Source organism: Periplaneta americana, chromosome 13 (assembly GCF_040183065.1).
Source record: "Periplaneta americana isolate PAMFEO1 chromosome 13, P.americana_PAMFEO1_priV1, whole genome shotgun sequence".
NCBI lineage: Eukaryota > Metazoa > Arthropoda > Insecta > Blattodea > Blattidae > Periplaneta > Periplaneta americana.
In genome coordinates, this window is record NC_091129.1 from 155,240,084 (window position 1) to 155,261,114 (window position 21,031).

The following is a 21,031-nucleotide window of genomic DNA, read 5'->3' on the forward strand; positions in this document are numbered from 1 at the left end:
CATCATCATCGTTATCATCGTAAATACCATGGCAGTTATCGTCAAGCAACTGCATTAATATCATCAACAGAATTATTGGTAGCGTCAAGAACTACTTATAATCTTTTCGCTGTAAGAATAATCCTAATATAAACAATAGCACGTGACTGAAGTGAGGCTTCATTGGCCGCTGTTTGGCGCCATAGATTCTCAGTACGTGTTCCCGCCCACTGTTGTACATTCTGTTTCATGTTAAACATTTCCCGTTACTCGTCAAGTAGGCCTAACCTCACTACAATGCATTCGTTTGCTTAGGAAACATTTACTTTATAATTACTGTAATTAAAACTCACATAACTTATTATATACATTTAAGACTATTTGTTTTTCTCCGCTTTTGAGAGGGTTTCTACTCTTATGTTTAATAACCAAACACACCGAGGATGCAGAAGCCATACTTCAGTACCACGTGCTTACGTGACGCCAGCTTGTTACAAGAACAGACTACCTTGGTATTACTGTTTGTATTCATCCGCGTTCATAGTACATAACAAAATATAAAAGTAGCTTTTCTTTTAAATATCGTTTTACATATGACTGAAGTTATATGTTTCATTGTATTTAACAACTAGAATTCATTTTTTTTATTTTCAAATAATACAAGATTATGGTTTCCAAATACGGACTATATTTTCCTGCATCGTGTGGGTGTTTCGACTGGGAGCCAATCACGGTTATGACAGCCACGTGCTTGTGTTTACATTAGGATTTTTCTTACAACGAAAACAGTATAGATAGTTCAATTTATTATATTAGTATTACTTTACAATACATTCAACAACACTATTTTTACAACGTCCATAAACATCACTCTTTATACACACACGTAGTATCACTTTATGTTCACTTATTAACAAGTCTCTGTCTGCTATTTTGTCTCCTCGAGCAATATCTCGAATGGATAAATAGAGAACTCTGGGTAATGTAGCCAACACATAGTTCTAATGTTCACCATCTACGACGTTGGGCGCTGATCATCTTATTTCAGCCCCCTGCCTCCAGATGGTGCTGACCGCAGTTTCGCATCCTATTATATATTTATCCATGCTGTGGAGTAACAGTTAGCACGTCTGACCGTGAAACTAGCGGGCTCGGATTAAAATCCTGGTTGAGACAAGTTACCTAGTTGAGTTTTTCCCTCAACCCATTAAGAAAAAATGCTGGGTAACTTTCGGCGCTAGATCCTGGACTCATTTCTCTGGCAGTATCAACTTCATTCTTGCTTCATCACATTCAGACGCTAGATAACCATAGCAGTTGATAAAGCGTCGTAAAATAACTAATCAAAAAGTCATTGAATTAATACCCAAGCGGCAGGCTTTGTCTTGGATATATCTTGCTTGCACGCATCAATACTTGTAATGTCATGCGGTGTTGTCACGTTTTAGTTGTAAAGATTATCCCTAGTTTTATTATGTTTATACCGACATCATTACAGTGATTCCTGCCACCACCATCCACAGTGAATATATTTTAATCTATAAGATGACTTTTAATAATAATAATAATTTTATTTATTTATTTTATTTATTTATTTATATTTATTTAATGTGCTGTACAACAGCCAGTGGCCAATTACAGTTCAGCACAAATATAACAAAAACATAAAACAAAAATAATTATTACACATAAATATAATTACAATTAATTACAATAATGACGATGAATGGATAACTAAGAATACTATGAGACAATGATAATTGAGTATAATGCCTGAAAGAATACATAAATGATAAATCGTTGCCAAGAGCGAACTAAGTCTATACATTGAAGGGATCGAATTCGCTGCCATGCATGTTGGCATTTTTAATGCATCTGGAGACTGGTGAAAGAAATTTCGAATTTCTAATATAGAAAAGTTTGTGGGCTCTCATATCTTTTGTTGGAATATGTAAGGTAATATTGTTTAAGAAAGAGTCACAGGATATATCACCTTTGAGGACTTTACAAAAGAACAGATAATCTAGCTCATGGCGTCTAGCATATAGATTTTGACAATTAAAATATTCACATTTTCTCTCATAACTGTACCCGGAATTAATGGGCAGAAATCTGAATGAACATAAGGATATAAATTTTCTTTGTATATTTTCTAATTTAGCCGAGTCCGTAGTTGTAATAATAATAATAATAATAATAATAATAATAATAATAATAATAATAATAATAATAATAATAATAACGTCGTGAGCAAGCAGATGGTGCGGTGCTGCTGCAGGACGCCAAAATGTGCATGACGAGGAGCGCAGTGGGAGGGCAACCATCATCACAGACGACCTTGTGGAGCAACGCACCATCTGCTTGCCCATGACTAGGGACCGGATTTTTATGTAATTATATATTATAAATATAAATAACAAATCTTTGCCAATCTTGTAATTACCATTAATATATTAAAATTTCATACTACATATTTTTACATATTTACCCCACATTACATATTATGGCTTGGTATTACATAAATCTACATATTTAAACGTTTTTTTCATTTTTACTTCTCTAAAAGGAAAAGAAACTTCTGCTGGAGAAGTTTATTATTTGAAGTACACAGATTTAAAAAGCCTTTTTACCTACCCAAGAAAGGATATATTTCGAGACGAAACGTAACTTCCTTAGTTCCAGGAAGTAATAGAGGCACTTACCCCATACCACCCACTGTAAATATGAGTGAACAAAAGGCAACCTTTCTCATACAACTACCTTGTATTATAAAAATCACTCAGGAAGTAGCGTTGCCTTCATGCGGTGGAGTGGGATAAGGACGACATGATTTGTCTCGAACTATAATTGTTCTGCACACGTCTAACAAGCCGTTCCCATGCAGTTTGCAACGTTACCCACCCTCTTCCTAATCCTTCCTGTGTCAAGTCTGGCATGAGCAGCAATGAAGTAGCCGACTTTTGAAAAGAAGCTGTATAGGAACAAACTGGAAAGATGTTGAAAGATTAAAATAAAATAGCTTTTCAGGTTATTGCTTGACCTCTTTACTTTAAATTTAGTAGACCTATACGGAAATGGGATTTTCGAAGTAATTAGAAAGTATGGTTCTCGGCTGGAATAATCCTACCCTTCTGAATGAGACAGGAATGTCACTTTGCAAACAACAGTTTGTAAATGCCTATAGTTTGAGGTTAAACTGGGTGTTCATTTCAAAGTGTGTCATGACGTCACTGTTATTGGGTCACCGATTTGAAGCGAATTTCAGCTTATATGTCAGAGAAGTTGCCTATTATTTAAGACGTTTTTCAATCTAAACTTGAGAACGTGTACGGTATAACTTGAACGTCGTAGCAACAGATGGCGGTCTGTACGGTCTGTGTGCTACCATAACCTCTTTCGAACTGTGTTTTGCGCCGGCAAGTCGTACGCAGGGTATTTGTTATCATCGGTTGCGTACGGTAACATTCCACAACACAAATCAAATGCTCCGTGTCCATGTAGACCGTCGAAGTTAATGTCAACAAATACGTAAGCAATCGTCTTAACCCTCTCCCCATATCCCGACAGTACGTATTTCCAAACAGTTCACATTCCTGCCACTACCGGCGTTACCGTACGTATCGGTACGTACTCTTCAGAATGAACGCCGTATTTGCTAGGCAACTTTTCTGCGTCATAGTTATACACCTCTGCGGAAGTGTAGGAAGATTGAATTCTCTAGGCTCATCGGCTAGCCACATGACGGCATACAGCGAGCCATGACACATTTTGAACTGAACACGCAGTAGACGGTACTTTGTTTCTTACAGGGAGCAGCTAAAATGCATGTGCATCTCCTCTTATTTTCTCCTAATCCAGTAAAGTGAAACAGTGCTTGCTGTACTGTTGTGTCATTCATTTCACTCAGTTCTCTAGTTTTAGTACTTACAGTATAAACTGCTTTTAACTAACTAAAATGGCCCCTGTATCTTCAACCCTAACGACAAAAATAAAATCATGGATCATCATCATCATCCTCATCATCATCATCCTCATCAACCTCCTCCTCATCATCATCATCATCCTCATCAACCTCCTCATGAGGATGATGATGAGGATGAGGATGAGAAGTGTGCGGTGAAAAAGTCGGGTGCTCTATAAAATCACAACTGGAGAGTCTTGCCTATCCTATACCTGCCAGACATTGATATTAAATATTTTCATGATTTTACATATTTTAGTACATATGCAGCTTATTTTCTTACATAAATATGTACATATTTCACACCTTGATATTACATAAAACTCCGGTCCCTACTGATATCGCACCAGCAGTCGACAGCAGAAATACTTTTCAGTAGACTTGCCAGTGAGTCAGGATTGCTTTCTCCACCGTTCGCGGGTGCTCGATTACACTGACCTCTAGCGTTTTAAAGTGCAATTATACGTTAACGGAGCGAATACGCACAGAAAAACAGACCAGAGAAATTCGCTCGTGTCCATTCTTGATCACTCCTATTCGCTGAGCACAGCTACAATCCGGAAATTTATTTTTGATGATGATGATGATGATGAGGAGGATGATGACGATGATGATGATGATGAGGATGATGAGGATGATGATGAGGATGATGATGATGAGGATGATGATGAGGATGATGATGATGAGGATGATGATGATGAGGATGATGATGACGATGATGAGGATGATGATGAGGAGGAGGTTGATGAGGATGATGATGAGGATGATGATGATGAGGAGGTTGATGAGGAAGATGATGAGGAGGAGGTTGATGAGGATGAGGATGATGATGAGGAGGAGGTTGATGAGAATGATGATGAGGATGATGATGATGATGAGGAGGAGGTTGATGAGAATGATGATGAGGATGATGATGATGATGAGGAGGAGGTTGATGAGGATGATGATGATGAGGAGGAGGAGGTTGATGAGGATGATGAGGAGGAGGTTGATGATGATGAGGATGATGAGGAAGATGATGAGGAGGAGGAGGTTGATGAGGCTGAGGATGATGATGAGGAGGAGGTTGATGAGGGTGATGATGAGGAGGAGGTTGATGAGAATGATGATGAGGATGATGAGGAGGAGGTTGATGAGGATGATGATGATGAGGAGGAGGAGGTTGATGAGGATGATGATGAGGAGGAGGTTGATGAGAATGATGATGAGGATGATGAGGAGGAGGTTGATGAGGATGATGATGAGGAGGAGGAGATTGATGGTGATGAGGATGATGATGATGATGAGAATGATGACGGTGAGGATGACGGTGAGGAGGAGGAGGTTGATGAGGATGATGATGAGGAGGATGATGATGATGAGGAGGATGATGATGAGGAAGATGATGATGTTGAGGATGATGATGAGGAGGAGGAGGTTGATGAGGATGATGAGGATGATGATGAGGAGGAGGTTGATGAGGATGATGATGATGAGGTTGATGAGGATGATGATGATGAGGATGATGAGGATGATGATGATGATGAAATAATAGAAACGAGCCTCGATAATTCCTGCACGTGTGCACTGTGTCTGAATCCACCTTATCGCCTCAGTCCGTCCCCTGCCCGTCTCCTTTACACAGCTCCATGCTTCCTTGTTTTTGTGTAAGGGCAGAGAGCTGCGATGACCCCCTACCCAAGGGGAGTGGAGAGGCGGACTCCAGTTATTCACTGTCTCAGATAAATTCCGGGTCGAAACAGGCGAGATGGCCTAATTCTCGTAGGGAAATAGAACTCTGGTTTAAATGGTTTGAATTTAAAATAGAGATAGAACGCCCCTAATATATCAGCACCGGCACTTCGTTTCCTTCTTTGGTTATAACACGTGGGGCGTAATTTGACTTTCAGATGTTCCCTTACGCTGCCCAACAATTTTTACTTTTACATTGCTTCGGCGCCTCCTCTCCACACTGGACTGCGCTGACTTTATAACTCCCTTCGACTCCTCTCACGTCCAACACACTCAGATTCTCAACATACAGAAGAGTGTTAGTATACCATCTATTTTATCAATCAGAGAGATTCGTACAGAACTTTTATCTGTAGTGCTCAGACAGTTCACCATTAAGCGGAGCGAAACACGATCACACGAGTAGGTCCACCGCTGTGGAGAACGGTTAGCACGTCTGACCGTGTAACGAGCGGACCCGGGTTCGAATCCTGGTTGGGACGATTTACCTGATTGAGGTTTTATCCGGAGTTTTCCCTCAACCCATTAAAAGCAATTGATGGGTAACTTTCGGTGCTGGACTTCGGGCTCATCTGGCTAACATTATCACTAGACTTCGTTGAATTGCCACACGCAGCAAGCAATCAGGTTGCCGATGTACGGTAGTATAGAGGAGGTGAGAGACCTCCCGGTCTCGTAGTATAAGCAGTTCATGTTAAGAGTTGTGACCGGTTCAAATAGATAGAGCAGCTACAGCTAATGTATATCTATGTAAGCACTTGTTTTTGCATTACTGTGGTTGGAATAGTCAAAGCTTAACATTTGTTCAGTGCAGACAAGAATTCAATCAAACATACTACAATGAGAGTGTTGCTGTTCCAAATTATTGCCCCTGGAATACCCTTACCCCCGCAGCCAGTCTTGACCCGTTGGAGAACGTGGTTGGATGCTGTTAATTATTATGCAGAACATTACGGCAAAATAATGGAGGTAATTGATGCATTGGATAGCACAGACAGTTCCGCTGTTGCACCTGTAAAATCATTGCCTTCTGAACAGCTATTGGAAGATATTCTGTTCATTGATTCTAATTTTAAAATCGTGTCCAAAAGCATCATCCTGTTAGAATCGTCTAAACTACAACTCTCAGAAGCCCTTAATATAATGGATAAGTATCACAAACCGTTATCCAAAATAACAATTCATTAATTTCAGAAAAAGTGAAATGTAAGTTGAGAAACATTGTTGGTAAAAATTCTGCCTATTCACAACTTCGTATTATAAATGGTGTACCATCAGATCACGACAAGACATCTGAAGTTGATGTACTAAGGAGTAGTGACTTTCCGTTCTTCAAATATGTACGTATTACATCGTGTGATGTTGAACGTACATTTTCCCAAAATAAAAACTGTTTAAGTGACCATCGGAGGAGGTTACTTTGCAGTCGCTCAAAATGTACGTAACTCTTCACTGCAATGGACATATTCAAGGATGATGTGAGTATCTTATATTAAATTTTAAGAGTTAATATATCTCACTACAAAATAATTGTGTATTTACATGTTTAGATATTTCCTACTTCAATAATCATTCATTATATTTCTTGAATGTAGGATACAGGTTTTATTGTAACCGCAGTATACTGCTCAGTGTTTACTTTAGAGGCATACTCCATCCTTTGCACGTCCCCTTCTCATACAGTCTATACCGCGTGCGCAGTAAACCTTACGATTCTCGTGGCAATTCCACGAAGTCTAATTATCACCTTCATCTCACTCAGACGCTAGATAACCATAGCAGTTGATGAAACGTCATAGAATACGTCCAGTTTCGCTTGGACAGTCCAGGAAAAGAACTTTTGGTCCAGTCATAATTTTGATTCTGCCCTGGACGTCGAAATGTCAAGGAATTTAGATTTCTGCTGTCTGGACGAGCTGTATGTATATTCAGGTGAATGCAGATGTATTATGCGATGCATTCTGTATCTTAAGAATTGAATACGTACATATTAGTGTTATAGGATTTAATCGACTAATCTAATCGATTAATGGATCAATTTCTGTCGTAAGATTAATCGATCAAAAATATGTAATCGAATAAACTAGTCGATTAAAATTAATCGGTTGTAGTTTATATTAATATTATTTTGTATGTAGGTATACCTTATAATAGATGGGAAGATCAATTGCTCTGACCAAATGGCCCAAACCTTGATGATGATGACGATAATGATGATGATGATGATGATAAAAACTCATACTAAAAATTCCGATAATATTCCACTCTCGAAAATTCCTTACTGAAAAGCACAATGGTACTGTTTTTTTCTAACTGTAAACCAGGTAGCGTAGGGAAAATCTTTAGCATTAAAATTGAAACATACATTACTATAATGCACTTATACTTCTCTAACAAATATAAAAATTAACATGAATACAGTTCTAATAAGTCCTCTTCCCATTATCCATTGAATCAGTGCTGGCCATCCCTGTAGATAGCTCGACCAAGCGGCATATTCTACCGCTTTCGTCTGTCTCTTTCCTTTCCGTTGTAAAGCGCTCAGGCTCTCCTGAGCTCTAAAGCGCGCGCTTGCGCCTATGGGCATCAGTTGACATGATTGCCCTATATTATATGAAACAACCATAACCTAAAAATTCATTTTCTGGCGCTTCTTCCTTTCGCCTTCTGACACAAGAGGTTTTATTACTTTTAATTGGTTATCTTACGACGATTTATCAATTGCTGTAGTTATATAGCATCTGAGTGAGATGAATATGACAATACTAGCGAGATGAGTCCAGGGTTCAGCTCAGTGCCGAAAGTTATCCAGCGTTTGCTCTTAATGGGTTGAGGGAAAACCTTCAAAAAACCTCAACCAGGTTGGAATTAGAATGGAATGGAATTTAACTGAAGGGAGCACGGATGGCCCAGCACTGCGATGTATTGAGATCTATTGCGCTAACCCTCGATATGGAATGAGTTGCATGGCACAGATCCCAACGCGCACCGCCCTAATCACATGACTCTCTTAACGACAGGTCCCTACAGCCGACAGAATCCATGTAGGCCTACTATTCCTGCTTCAGCAAATTTCCCTAAGCCCCCCCCCCTGTCGGTCCGAGGCGAAAATCCTCTCCGAGTAGGTCCGGCTCGAGTGCCATTGCAGAAGCCATCAAACGTCGCTGAACTACATTCCACGGACGCCGGTCGAGAGATTCAGCAGCTTCGGAAGGCCGCCGGTAGAGTGATCTGAAAAACCAGAAACGGAATGATGGGGGAGGAAAGGAAGTGGCGAAGATCAGTGCGGTTCCAATCGCCTGATAAAGTTACCTGATATTCATCCATAGGAGTGAGGGAAAAACCCGGAAAAAAACCACACCCAGGCAACTCGTCCTGACCGGGAATCGAACCCGGGTTCGGAGTTAGACTCGCTAACCCCTCAGCCACAACGGTAAACTCAACCAGGTTACTTGTCCCAATTGAGATATGAACCCGGGCCGGATAGTTTGACGGTCAGACGTATTAATTGTTACTCCACAGCGCTGGACAAGAGGTTTTATTGCATTATCCTGAAAATGGAAACTGTATTATGTTGCAGATGTTTAAGTTCCTGTGCACGTTGGAAAAGTTTCCGTAGTTCAGAACCTATAAATTGTCTATTAAATGTACGAGGTCACTCAATTAGTCGCAATTTGAAAGGACAGGGACCTCTCAAATTGCAGATTTAGATTTCACGGCGCTTCTTCCGACGGCCTTCACATGCCTTGTCATCGAACAACAGATGACAGCGTCTTGCCATCCTAACGGCAAACACCAGCCATCTCCTCCTCGCCCCGTTCCGTGATCACTTGATCAAATCTCAGTCCCCCTCGCGTATGTGGTACCTAAGAGGTTACGTCCATTTTCGGTTTTCCCCTTCAAAATTTTCTAGAGCTCCTTCAGTGGAGCAGCGTAACCCGGAGTGAGACTAGTGGCCAACAGGCTTGGAGCTCACATATTTAGTTTTGTACAGCCCCCAACCCCTTGCAAGGACGCGTTTTGCGTACCTTTTAAATTTGTCCTCCCAATTCTCTCTCTCTTTCCGGCGAGAAAAGTTTCCTAGTTCGCTTCATACTGTCATACAGCATACAAACGCCACTTGGAAGTATTACAGCTCGTCTGGCCGTGCCCTTGGAGAAAGTGCCGTAGCGGGATATGCAGCAGGACACGGTGCAGCATAGCAGTAAACTGATTGGCCCGTGTGAGCGCGCGGCATCGATCAGGCGAGCAGGGCTGTGGGTGTCGCCACTACAATGACTGACTGCCGCTGCCTCTTGATTTACTACGCTGCTAAACGGTTTCGCCGTTTATTTTCCAAACGTGCCGCGCCGGGCTAGGCAGTTCACGGGCAGCGTGTCTCTTTACCTACATTCTTATTCATGCCCACGTGCATCAACGTCGGTTAGTGTAACCACCAGTTAAAATTGTCATCTAACCTCTGGTTAAGCATTTTTACAGTGGATCGACCTCGGTTACGACTTAAATAGGAGGTTAACCACAGTAATCTATAACCGGCCATTTTCGAGCGGTTAAAGGAGATAACCAGTGATTAGTAGAGCAAGTAAAGCAAAATGGCGGCCAGAGCCACAGATGTTTACTTCGAAGACGATTATTATTGTACAGTACTTGAATTACTTGGATAGAGCGTGGGCGTGAAGTTTCTTTAGTGGAAAGAGAGAATCTTTACGAGGAATTAGGTGACAGAAAATTTCAGGAGGGATTTTGTTTATCAAAATCTACAAATGGCTCACTTGCAATAACTCAAAAACAGTCATATTTCTTCTATTGATCAGTTCCTTATGTTAAGATTCTATGTAACTGTTATTTTCTGTATTTTAAGAGGGAATACTTGAATATCTCTTTCTCTGTCACTGGCTGAACAAAGAGAGGTTATGGATAGATCTTAGGATAATGAACAGTAACCTGGTGTAAATGGGATCTTGGGTCGTACACACATTTCTACTAATCTTCTGCATCCTTTTCCTTTATGGATATTCCTTCTTTATTATATAATATATTTAAATCTATTAAGTAAGTCTATCGATACTTAACCTCACATTGGGATATAATCATTTTTGCATTCAATTTTCTATTTTGTACGATTTTAACCTAACAGCAATGAAAAACAAAGAAATGCAACTCGCAAATATAACAGCGCCCAAAGGCAAACAAATGCAACGCGAAAATGTAGGACCTGTTCACTTCGATGTAGAACGGAGTGAGCGCAGTCGTTTTTAGATGTTGACTATTATCTTTGCTGTGGTATGAATGCTTTCCTTTAGTCATTTTGTAGAAACAGTGTACCATCATAGACTTTGCTCTGGTTAAATGAAGTGTCAGCTAACTATGTTTAAGTAATCGGTGATTATGAATGGTGCACAGAAATTACATTTTAACCACGGTTACTGTTTAACCGTCGTTTCGTAATCTATGATTACTGCGTTTTTAACCGATGTTGATGCACTTCGCCATCAGTCTTATTTTCCACAATATATATACTGGTTTCGCTGTAAGAAAAATCCTAATGTAAACACAAGCACGTTGCTGTCATACCCGTGATTGGCTCCCAGTCGAAACACTCACATGACGCGGGAAAATATAGTTCCGTATTTGTAAACTATCATCTTGTATTATTTGAAAATAAATAATTGAATTCTAGTCAGCGTCGGTTCCTCTATATCAGCACAGGAGCACGTGAACACTTTAAAAACCAACAATAATCATACATATTACTGTACTAGCCGTACCCGTGCGCTCCGCTGCACCCGTTAGAAATAAATATAAAGTAATTACATAATTAAAATAAGACATTTGATCCAGGGAACATTCGTGTTTGATTGAAGGATAAATCGTTTAATACGTTACTTAATTTAAATTGTATTTAAAATATTAAAATGCGATCATTTTGATCCAGAGACCACTCATTTGGTGCAATGACAATTCCTTTAACATGTTTCTTAATTGTTACTACCAATTATTTTTGGAAAAGCGTAAATTAACAGAAAAATTTTGGCTACAGATTTATTATGTTTATATTATATTATATTATATTATATTATATTATATTATATTATATTATATTATATTATGTAAAAAGTGTGTTGATAACGGATGTACTCGAATTAGAAAGTTTTTAATTTGTTGTGGGAGCTCTTGAATCTCAGGACGAACAGCTTTTACAATAGCGCAACATAATCTGCTTGGCTCATTACCCTTTTTTTTTTTTTTTGCATTGCATATACTGCATATATATTTTATGTATTTTAACACGATTCAATTGAGCATAGTTAAAATTTGAATTATAAAATAATGGATTGCTAAGCTAACGTACTATTACTGCATACTAAATCAATACATTCTCGTTGTTCGTTAATTCTCCGAGATAAAAATGAATATGTTCATAACATTATTTTCAGAAATGCAGGAAATGAATATATAGAATAACCTATCAAGTTTTCTGTGCATAAGAAGCTATTTTAATCTTACCTGTCCTCGATTCACTCAGAAGTTACTGTAATAACATTATAGCATTATGTCCATCTAGAGAAATTACACTTCCCAATGGTGAATTAATAATTAATTATACAAATCGGTTAATTTAGCTTCTGATTTTACTTCATACAAACACAGAAACAATCTCTGTAGGCTATGTTTCATAGCTTTCGATTGTTGTTGTCCAAAACTCCTTATAGATGAAGTCATTTGTTTTTTATTTCATTACACCGCCTTAGATGGCGTTGTTATTGTAATTTTGAAACTCATTTATCTCATTAAATATCAGTCCTATCAAAATTTTTCAAGGAATAAAACTTATCGGAAATTATTTTTAAAGAAACTTTTGTTATGTAATATTTTTCATGAAAATTAATAATAAGGGAGATATTTCGATTTATTTAATTCAAGCCCCCTTATAACCACCCTTTAAAATAAAATATTTTGAATGCCGTATAGCGTAAATTCTAAGTTACAACTAACTTAATTTATATTCAAATTTTCATATATCGCGTGAAAAGGTAACAAACATCCAGACAGACAGACAGACAGACAAACAGACAGACAGACAGACATACAAACAAAAATTTCAAAAAAGCGATTTTCGGTTTCAGGGCGGTTAATTATATATGTCAGGACCAATTATTTTTGGAAAATCGAAAATTACCAGAAAAATTTCGGCTACAGATTTATTATTAGTATAAATGAAGGATGTGTGGAGCAGAGAAAAATTCTCTCCGGTACCGGGACTCGAACCCGGGTTTTTACCTCTACATGCTGCCGCTTTATCCACTAAGCCAGCGTTTCTCAAACTATGGTCCCCGGACCACCTGCGGTCCTCGAGGTCTGCCCTTGTGGTCATTCAAAAAAGGCAGAAGAAAAAATAAAATTCAAACGAATTCCTTATCACTCAATAGCTGAAAATCTCAGAGTTTGGAAATGACACATGGTAATCGCCTTTCACTTTTTCTCTCAGTACTGACATTTTATGAAATTTATTACCCTATTCGCCTAATGACTTCCCACTCTACTCTCAACAACAAAAGAGGGATTTAAAGCACTATGAACGTGATGTTTCTCGCCATCTTTTCCCTGTACATCTGTCGCCGTCCCTGTAACCCAGCCAGGGACCACCAAATTCATAACAGAGGACCGAACCTTTTCATATATTTCTCACTTTCTTAATAGTTTTGCCGACACCCAGTCTGCACATTGAAATGGTCACGTACTGTACGTCGTACACCAATAATACAGACTGATTTATATAGAACTGACTCATTTCTTTCATTAATTGTTTCAAAACGAATTGTGCTAGCGACAACTTATTATACCTAAAATGTAGAGGAATTTTGGGAGATAATTTACCTCTATAGCAAATGTTGTCCGGCGTTGTCAAATCCGGAGATCTCGGTGGCCACAGGTTCCTGGAAATTATTCGGTCGTCACATAACCGGATAAATGAAACCATGCTTCATCTGTGAACCATGTGATGGACAATATGGCAGGATTCTGCACAATGAACGTCTGAAACCAACGACAATAATTCAATCTTTTATCCTTAATAATCTGGTTCCTGTAGCTGATGAACAAACGTAACCCTATATGGCTTTAGGCTCTCTGACACATTGAGTAGGTGTACCCTGTCTCCTGCGACAAACGTCTTAATGATTTTTTGGGTGACTGCTCCAGTCGTGCTCTTACGTCAACAACAACCGTGGGAAGCCAGAGATCCAGTTTTTTCCAATTTGTTTACCAGTCCCAATATTGTGTTTCTTTTGGGAGGATTGCGAACACCAAATTCTCTCTGGTATGCCCTTTGAGTAGCTGTAATTGAATTCGTAATCCAGTATTGCTTCACAAGGAAGAGTCGTTGATTTAATGTGTACTGCATTTTCACGTTGGCACAAAATGTCGAAAACAGCTGCCAACAATAGGAATAAAACAAACATCTGCGCATCTAGTGACAAAGAATCGAAACTCCAGAACATTCTGCTGTTGGTTTCAGACGTTCATTGTGCAAAATACTGCCATATTGTCCATCACATGGTTCACAGATGAAGGATGGTTCCGTTTATCCGGTTATGTGACGACCGAATAATTTCCAGGAACCTGTGACCACCGAGATCTCCGGATTTGACAACGCCGGACAACATTTGCTATAGAGGTAAATAATCTCCCAAAATTCCTCTACATTTTAGGTATAATAAGTTGTCGCTGGCACAATTCGTTTTGAAACAATTAATGAAAGAAATGTGTCAGTTCTATATAAATCACTCTGTACAATTCTGAGGTCACAATTTGAAACTTATTTTGCAAGTAAATATGACGAATTTTCATGGGTTCGTGATCACTTTCATTGCGATATTGAAACTAACAAAGTTTCATTGAGTGAAAGACAACAGTTAATTGAACTCTCGAATGACACCGGACTTAAAATGAAATTCCAAGCGGAAGGTATGGTTAATTTGTGGACAGCATCACAAGTGGAAATAGAATATAGTGAACTATACAATGGTGCTTTAGAGATTATAATTCAGTTTGCTTCTACGTATCTGTGTGAGAAAGGGTTTTCATCACTAACTTTAATAAAAACAAAGTAGGCTACCGAAATCGACTCGATGTATATGACGATCTCCGACTTAAGCTTACCAGCATACGTCCAAGTATAGGAAAACTGTGCAAGAATCGGCAGGCCCATCTATCTCATTAATTCTAGCACCAATATTTATTTATTTATCTTTTTTTAGTTAATAAGTTAAAGATTATCCAAACTCTAATAGCCTTGAATTATTAAAAAAACAGAAATGAATTTTCTTCTATTAACATTAGCTTAATTAGTTAATAATATAACATTAACTTAATGTAAATAATTTTAATCAATTAATACTATTTTAAAATGTAAGTATATTGATATTAAAATATACTACAAAAATGATAAAATGGCTTTCGAAGGGAACAAGAGTAAGGTGGTCCGTGGAACTGTTCTGACTTAAAAAAGTGGTCCCCACTTCAAAAAAGTTTGAGAAACGCTGCACTAAGCCACACCGGATTCCAGTTTCGATGCAGAATTGAATCCTCTCAGTTTAAGTTCCGCCTCTCAGTTTCCCTTTAGTGGCCAACCCTCATGCACTGTGTCACAGATGTGTGACAGTGGCACAATGTCCAACACATTATGTGCAGAGGTGCACTCATTACGAGTGACTAAGTGGTCGGGATCCCACGGAATGAGCGCCGTCTTAAATCACTAAGTGATTAATTACGCATATCATTTTATAGCGATGTACCGAAGTACATATGATATTTCCGTGCAGTAATTCCGCGTTGTCATATGACGAAGGATGGATGGAGCGGAGAAAATTTCTCTCCGGCACAGGGACTCGAACCCGGGTTTTAAGCTCTACGTGCTAACGCTTTATCCACTAAGTCACATCGGATTCCAGTTCCGATGCCCGATTGACTCCTCTCAGTTTGGCCACTAAAGGGAAATTAAGATTTGGAACTTAAACTGAGTTTGCAGTCAAAGAAATATTACTTAAATCTCATCTCATCGTCTACGAATTACTTACTTACTCATTCACTCACTTACTTACTACTTTTAAGGAACCCGGAGGTTCATTGCCGCTCTCACATAAGCCCACCATCGGTCCCTATCCTGAACAAGATTAATCCAGTCTCTATCATCATATCCCACCTCCCTCAAATCCACCCATCTAAGTCTCGGCCTCCCCAAAGGTCTTTCTTTCCTCCGGTCTCCCAACTAACACTCTATATGCATATCCTACATATTACATATTACAAAAAGAAAATCAAAGAAATGCGTGTATTATTCTCGCCAAATACTTTGAATTTAAAAAAATCCTGGAGGCGCCGGGTATCGATCCCGGTACCTCTCGCATGCTGAGCGAGCGCTCTACCATCTGAGCTACGCCCCCAATTGCTTACATAAGTCCCCACCTCTCTCACATTATCCACCCATCTAAGTCTCGGCCTCCCCAAAGGTCTTTTTTTCCTCCGGTATCCCAACTAACATTCTATGTGCATATCCTACATATTACAAAAAGAAAGTCAAATAAATGCGTGTACAATTATTCTCGCCAAATACTTTGAATTTTAAATAATCTTGGAGGCGCCGGGTATCGATGCCAGTACCTCTCATATGCTAAAAGCGCGCTCTACCATCTGAGCTACGCCCCCAGTTGCTTACGTAAGTCCCCACCTCCCTCAAATCCATTTTAAAATTATCCACCCTTCTAAGTCTCGGCCTCCCCAAAGGTATTTTTTTCCTCCGGTCTCCCAACTAACACTCTATGTGCATATCCTAAATATTACAAAAAGAAAGTCAAATAAATGCGTGTATAATTATTCTCGCCAAATACTTTGAACTTAAAAAAATCCTGGAAGCGCCGGGTATCGATCCCGGTACCTCTCACACGCTAAGCGAGCGCTCTACCAACTGAGCTACGCCCCCAGCTGCTTACATAACTCCCCACGTCTCTTAAATCCATTTTAACATTATCTACCCATCTCAGTCTCGGCCTCCCCAAAGGTCTTTATTTCCTCCGGTCTCCCAACTAACACTCTATGTGCATATCCTACATATTACAAAAAGAAAGTCAAATAAATGCGTGTATAATTATTCTCGCCAAATACTTTGAATTTATAAAAATCTTGGAGGCGCCGGGTATCGATGCCGGTATCTCTCACATGCTAAGCGAGCGCTCTACCATCTGAGCTACGCCCCCAGCTGCTTGTGTAAGTCCCCACCTCCCTCAAATCCATTTTAACATTATCTACCCATCTCAGTCTCGGCCTCCCCAAAGGTCTTTATTTCCTCCGGTCTCCCAACTAACACTCTATGTGCATATCCTACATATTACAAAAAGAAAGTCAAATAAATGCGTGTATAATTATTCTCGCCAAATACTTTGGATTTAAAAAAAACTTGGAGGCGCCGGGTATCGATCCCAGTACCTCTCACATGCTAATCGAGCGCTCTACCATTTGAGCTACGCCCCCAGTTGCTTACATAAGTCCCCACGTCCCTCAAATCCATTTTAACATTATCCACCCATCTAAGTCTCGGCCTCCCCAAAGGTCTTTTTTTCCTCCGGTCTCCCAACTAACACTCTATATGCATATCCTACATATTACATATTACAAAAAGAAAGTCAAATAAATGCATGTATAATTATTCTCACCAAATACTTTGGATTTAAAAAAATCCTGGAGCTGGAGGCGCGGGGTATCGATCCCGGTACCTCTCACATGCTAAGCGAGCGCTCTATCATCTGAGCTCCGCCCCAGTTGCGTACGTAAGTCCCCACCTCCCCCAAATCCATTTTAACATTATCCACCCATCTAAGTCTCGGCCTCCCCAAAGGTCTTTTTTTCCTCCGGTCTCCCAACTAACACTCTATGTGCATATCCTAAATATTACAAAAAGAAAGTCAAATAAATGCGTGTATAATTATTCTCGCCAAATACTTTGGATTTAAAAAAAACTTGGAGGCGCCGGGTATCGATCCCGTTACCTCTCTACCATCTGAGCTACGCCCCCAGTTGCTTACGTAAGTCCCCACCTCCCTCAAATCCATTTTAACATTATCCACCCATCTAAGTCTCGGCCTCCCCAAAGGTCTTTTTTTCCTCCTGTCTCCCAACTAACACTCTATGTGCATATCCTAAATATTACAAAAAGAAAGTCAAATAAATGCGTGTATAATTATTCTCGCCAAATACTTTGGATTTAAAAAAAACTTGGAGGCGCCGGGTATCGATCCCGGTACCTCTCACATGCTAAGCGAGCGCTCTACCATTTGAGCTACGCCCCCAGTTGCTTACATAAGTCCCCACGTCCCTCAAATCCATTTTAACATTATCCACCCATCTAAGTCTCGGCCTCCCCAAAGGTCTTTTTTTCCTCCGGTCTCCCAACTAACACTCTATATGCATATCCTACATATTACATATTACAAAAAGAAAGTCAAATAAATGCATGTATAATTATTCTCACCAAATACTTTGGATTTTAAAAAATCCTGGAGCTGGAGGCGCGGGGTATCGATCCCGGTACCTCTCACATGCTAAGCGAGCGCTCTACCATCTGAGCTACGCCCCCAGTTGCGTACGTAAGTCCCCACCTCCCCAAATCCATTTTAACATTATCCACCCATCTAAGTCTCGGCCTCCCCAAAGGTCTTTTTTTCCTCCGGTCTCCCAACTAACACTCTATGTGCATATCCTAAATATTACAAAAAGAAAGTCAAATAAATGCGTGTATAATTATTCTCGCCAAATACTTTGGATTTAAAAAAAACTTGGAGGCGCCGGGTATCGATCCCGGTACCTCTCACATGCTAAGCGAGCGCTCTACCATCTGAGCTACGCCCCCAGTTGCTTACATGGGTCCCCGAAACCTAATTCTAAACTAGCCTTTAATACCAATACGTAATACTTCTGGTTTGCCCACTTTCACTCACTGTCGCTGTCAGCACAAACTTCATTCCAAGATTAGCACCAGACTGCGTGGGATACGCCCTCAGACTTTGACCAGAAGGAGATGTGACTACCAGTACGGAAGATATGCATGGAACATTGGACGTAGAAATGTAGCTTCTGCACTCTGTTTTCCACTATCATTTGCTGGATTTTAACATAAACATATTTATGAAACCGGACCTTAAAAGGATCAATGCTCTTGACCTTCCATTCATTTTTACTACAGCTATTCCAAACATTGTTATTTTTCTTTTGGAGTGTTGTTATGGGATAACATCTCCACTAATATATTATTTTATAATATTCACTTATTGTCTATTGTAGACAAATGTAAATGTCGCATTAAGTGGTAAAAAAGAATCTTTTTTAATTTCTATAGGCAACGGGAGGTAAGTAAAAATATATTTTTCTTCTATTGCGTTATTTTACGACGCTGTATCAACATGTAGGTTATTTAGCGTCTGAATGAAATGCAGGTGAAATAAGTCCGGAGTCCAGCACCGATAGTTGAGTGAAAACCCCAGAAAAAACCTCAACCAGGTAACTTACCCCGACCGGGATTCGAACCCGGGCCACCTGGTTTCGCGGCCAGACGCGCTGACCGTTACTCCACAGGTGTGAACGGTAAGTAAAAACAAATGCCAAGATTCATTCATTCATTCACTCATTCATTCACTCACTCATTCACTCACTCATTCACTCATTCATTCACTCACTCATTCACTCATTCATTCATTCACTCATTCATTCATTCATTCAGCCATTCATTCATTCACTCATTCATTCACTCATTCATTCATTCATCCATTCATTCACTCATTCACTCATTCATTCACTCATTCATTCACTCATTCATTCATTCATTCACTCATTCATTCACTCACTCATTCATTCACTCATTCATTCATTCATTCACTCATTCATTCACTCATTCATTCATTCATTCATTCACTCATTCACTCATTCATTCATTCATTCATTCACTCATTCATTCATTCTTCTGCCGACAATTGAAATTTATAGAAACAATTGCAATCATCACATCTAACTTATTAATATTAGTTACAACATTTAAGCGTACATGAATATTATTATTTCATATGTGAATATTATCCTCAATAAAAAGAGTTTTCTTTATCATAGAATATTCACACCACAAACTAGACGCTGAGTTTACTATTTCCAAAGAAATATGCTAACAAAGAGGTTTCACAAACATCGTCTCCTTAACACCACACCATTCCTTTAACATTTTCTGCGAACGTTCATATCGTTTGTTTTTTATTTCTGCAGCAGTAAAAACCCACAAGCAGACATTGATGTTTCTTCAACAACAACTGGAATCATTTTTAATAACTACAATACAATTTTCAAAATGCGTGCCACACTTCTCTATGTGTAAACAGTTTGCCAATTGCTATAGCAACAAGCAATGTAATAAAATAAAACAATACTGAAGCGCATTGACTGATATTAACAGATGTAAATCCAAACCAACTTTTTTTAAAAAAACAAAAGAATACTCAAACGCGTTCACTGATATTAACAGCTATTTTTTTTAATACAGAGTGAATCAAAAGTCTGGAACCATATAAATATCTTCCATATTATGCTTGAATTTCGATTACTATTGGTGTTACCAGTATTTGTAAGACTAAATGCTCCACCAGTGACACATTCGATTCTATCTCAAAAGCCGCCATTTTGAATGCAACTTTGAAATTTTAAATAGAAAGGGGGTCATATATGCACTCAAAATCATGTGAAATTTTCTGAGAAAAACAATGATGCAATCCGTTTTCAGATATCTGTAATCGTTTTCAAGTTATTTAAAGATAACTGTCACAATGACACAAACATTAGTTACTGCATCTATAGACATTTTGTAACATGGTACAGGCTTTAGGAAAGGTATTTTTATGCAATTCTGGTAATTAACTTTTCCTGCTTTACTGTTTGGTTAACCTATGACAGTTTCAACGCATTGTTGTGATTATTTGAAGCTTTCCTGTTACAAATTTCTTGATTTTCGTGATGGCATTATCGAAAGAGGAAAGAATTGATATCATTCTTCATTCTGGTGGGTTAAGCCATAGAAATGTTGCAGCAGACTGAACTAACAGTTCCCTGGACATCGGATTGGTCAGCGTGGACCAGTAGAATGGCCGAACAGGTCTCCAGATTTAAAACCCCTTGATTTTTTCTTTTGGGGTTATATAAAGAGCTTGATATATGAAGATAAAATTGAGAATGTCGATAGAACATTTTGTAGCATTTCCGGGGTGATTTTAGCATAGGCTTCAATGATAAGTTTCTTTAAATGTTCCACATTCTCAATTTTCTCTTCAT

At 39.0% G+C, this 21,031-nt stretch overlaps 1 protein-coding gene and 4 non-coding genes across 10 annotated transcripts in view; all 5 read right to left on the bottom strand.

The window, feature by feature from the left end:
• Positions 1 to 21,031, bottom strand: part of LOC138712568 (cubilin) — a 909,639-nt gene that overhangs the window by 760,113 nt on the left and 128,495 nt on the right. The window lies entirely within an intron of this gene.
• On the bottom strand, positions 16,044 to 16,116 carry TRNAA-AGC (transfer RNA alanine (anticodon AGC)). The gene has a single exon. It is a non-coding gene; the product is annotated as a tRNA-Ala (tRNA).
• TRNAA-AGC (transfer RNA alanine (anticodon AGC)) lies at positions 16,580 to 16,652 on the bottom strand. Its single transcript has one exon. It is a non-coding gene; the product is annotated as a tRNA-Ala (tRNA).
• On the bottom strand, positions 17,943 to 18,015 carry TRNAA-AGC (transfer RNA alanine (anticodon AGC)). The gene has a single exon. It is a non-coding gene; the product is annotated as a tRNA-Ala (tRNA).
• Positions 18,503 to 18,575, bottom strand: TRNAA-AGC (transfer RNA alanine (anticodon AGC)). The gene has a single exon. It is a non-coding gene; the product is annotated as a tRNA-Ala (tRNA).